The sequence below is a fragment of the Colobus angolensis genome, unplaced genomic scaffold, assembly GCF_000951035.1.
Source record: "Colobus angolensis palliatus isolate OR3802 unplaced genomic scaffold, Cang.pa_1.0 Scaffold310, whole genome shotgun sequence".
In the NCBI taxonomy this organism is placed as follows: domain Eukaryota; kingdom Metazoa; phylum Chordata; class Mammalia; order Primates; family Cercopithecidae; genus Colobus; species Colobus angolensis.
The window spans coordinates 3,845,321-3,848,598 of NW_012116378.1; the positions used below are offsets into that span (position 1 = coordinate 3,845,321).

The 3,278-nt window shown below is 43.8% G+C and overlaps 1 pseudogene across 1 annotated transcript; it reads left to right on the forward strand.

Moving 5' to 3' along the window:
* The first annotated feature begins 506 nt into the window (after positions 1-506).
* LOC105518070 lies at positions 507-1,223 on the forward strand (annotated as a pseudogene). The gene has a single exon (XR_001002768.1). The product of XR_001002768.1 is annotated as a U1 small nuclear ribonucleoprotein C pseudogene (transcript).
* The last annotated feature ends 2,055 nt before the right edge of the window (positions 1,224-3,278 follow it).

Sequence of the window (3,278 nt, forward strand, 5' to 3'; positions counted from 1 at the left end):
CAACATAATAATGAGAAAAAAGTATCTAAGGCTGAGCATGGTGGCTCACGCCTGTAATCCCAGTACTTTGGTAGGCTGAGGTAGGTGGATCACTTAAGTCCAGGAGTTTGAGACCAGCCTGGGCAACATGGCAAAACGCCATCTCTACAAAAATTGCAAAAATTAGTCTAGCATGATGGCACATGCCTGTAGTCTCAGCTACTCAAGAGGCTGAGATAAGAGGATCACTTGAACCTGGGAGGCGGAGGTTGCAGTGAGCCGACATTGTGCCACTGCACTCCAGCCTGGGTGACAGAGCGAGACCCTGTCTCAACAACAACAACAACAACAACAAAAAGTGTCTAGAACTCACTGTCTAGTAGAAATATAATGCCAGTCACAGATCCAAGCCATATTTGTAATTCTAAATTTTCTAGCAGCCCCATTATGAAAAATAAGCAGATGAAGTTAATTTTAATAATATATGTGGCCAACCTAATACGTCAAAAATGTTATGATTTTGGAGTGGCCAACGGCCTGCAGAGCAACATGCCCAAGTTTTATTGTGACTACTGTGATACATACCTCACCCATGACTCTCCATCTGTGAGAAAGACACACTGCAGTGGAAGAAAACACAAAGAGAATGTGAAAGACTATTATCAGAAATGGATGGAAGAGCAGGCTCAGAGCCTGACTGACAAAACAACGGCTGCATTTCAACAAGGAAAGATACCTCCTACTCCATTCTCTGCTCCTCCTCCTGCAGGGGCGATGATACCACCTCCCCCCAGCCTTCCGGGTCCTCCTCGCCCTGGTATGATGCCAGCACCCCATATGGGGGGCCCTCCCATGATGCCAATGATGGGCCCTCCTCCTCCTGGGATGATGCCAGTGGGACCTGCTCCTGGAATGAGGCTGCCCATGGGAGGCCACATGCCAATGATGCCTGGGCCCCCAATGATGAGACCTCCTGCCCATCCCATGATGGTGCCCACTCGGCCCGGAATGACTCGACCAGACAGATAAGGATAGAGGGGAGGCCTCATTGTATCAGTTTTATATTACCTGTTCTGCTTCACCAGGAGATCATGCTGCTGTAATACTGAGTTTTCTAAACAGCATAGGGAAGACTTGCTCTCCTGTCCTATCAAAGAGAATAGTTTTGGAGGGGAGAAGTAGGACAAAAAAGATGCAGTTTTCATTTATATTGGGAAATGTGAAAATAAAATTGTCAACTCTTTAAAAAAAAAAAAAGTTATGATTTCAAGCCGTAATTAATATGTCAATTATTAATGGCTATTTTATGTTCTTTTTTCATACGGGATCTTGGAAATCTTGTGTATATTTTACACTTATGGTGCATCTCCATGCAGTCTAGCCACGTTTCCGGTGTGGAACAGCTAGCTGCGCCCGGTGACTGCCCTCTCAGAAGGCCCGGCTCCAGGACAGCCCTTCAGTCCTACTCCAGTTCCCATCTCAGCAACTCCACACTGCCTTCCAGACCTGCGTGTTGGAATGTGTAAAATAGGAACAAGAAAGAACTGGTGCTTATTTTGAATTACTGTAGGTAGAAGAAGGCAGAGTAGCAAGCAGCTGTGGTATATATTTTGTTCATGGAAGATGGTTTAAGTGATAACTCCCGTCCAAGTAATGCAAATCAGTAATAAAAACTAGGTTATAAATTTTGCAGTAGAACATAATATTTAAAATGTTTGTGCTCTGGAGATAAAGGTGACTAATACACTTTTGACATAATGCTTCCAGGATTTCTGAGTTTTACTCTTTGAGTTATTTTCCACTATGGTAACATTTCATTAAAACTCACCCCGCCAACCCCCAAAGAGCAACACATGGGCTATTAAAATGTCAAAGTAGAAGAACTCTCCCCTCCCTTTATTTAAATAAATATGATCAATTTTTCAAAAAATATGATCAGCAGAACTAGTTTTGTGAGATGTTGTTAATAGAGCCTACTAGGAAAAAGAGCTTGTGCGTCCAAATAAGTCTGGGCAATACTGGGCTAATATCAATCATGCTAGGGTTAGGCTCATAGTCTTGACCAAGCAAGAATTACAGTTGACCCTTGAACAACTCAGGGGGCCTGGACCCCTTACAACTGAAAATCCACGGATAACTTTTTACTCCCCACAAACTTAACTACTAATAGTCTACTGTTGACCAGAAACCTTACCAATAACAGAAACAGTCAACTAATGAGGGCTGGGCCTAGTGGCTCACACCTGTAATCTCAGCCCTTTTGGGAGGCCAAGGTGGGTAGATTACTTGAGCTTAGGAGTTTGAGACCAGCTTGGGCAACATGGTGAAACCCCCATCTCTACAAAAAATACAAAAATTAACCAGGCCTCGTGGTGGGTGCCTGTAGCCTCAGCTACTCAGGAGGCTGAAATGGGAGGATCACTTGAGCCTGGGAGGCAGGTGTTGCAGTGAGCTGAGGTTGTGCCCTGCACTCCAGACTGGGCAACAGAGCCAGACCCTGTCTCAAAAACAGACAGAAAAGTAAACTAATGCATATTTTGTATGTTTTACAAATTATATACACTGTATTCTTACAATACAGTAAACCAGAGAAAAGAAATTGTCATTAAGAAAATCCTAAGGAAGAGAAAATATACTTAGTATTCACGAAGTGGACGTGGATCATCCCGAAGGTCTTCATCCTCGTTTTCTTCATGTTGAGTAGGCTGAAGAGGAGGAGGAAGAGGAGGGGCTGGTCTTGCTGTTTCAGGGGTGACAGAGGCCGAAGAAAAATCACGTATAAGTGGACTAGTGCATTTCAGACCTGTGTTGTTCAAAGATTGCTGTAATTTCTTCTTCTCATAATGAAAATGATCCAGATAAACACAGTCCAGGCAGGGCTGGTGCTGTGACCCAGTGTTCTCACCAGCATCCCACGCTCTGTCTCCTTCCCACTCTTGTCCTCAGCTTGTATCCTTAATCATCATGCTTAGTGCTTCGTTTCTGCAAGATAGCTTACCCAAAGTGTGTGTTCTAAAGAAGAAAGGAGGTAGGAAGGAAGAAATGAAAGAAGGAAGGAAGGAAGGGAGGGAGGAGGGAAGAAAAGAAGGAAGAAAGGAGGAAGGAAGAAAGGAAGGGAGGAAGGAAAGAAAGCGGAAAGAAGGGAAGCAAGAGGTCTCTATCAGGAAAGCAAATTCTTTCCCAGAAATGTCTGGAAGACCTCTACTTATGTCTTATCTGCTCGAACTATATTGTATAGCTATCTGCAGCTTTGATGGATTCTGGGAAGATCATATTTTAATAGAGGATTGTATGATGGG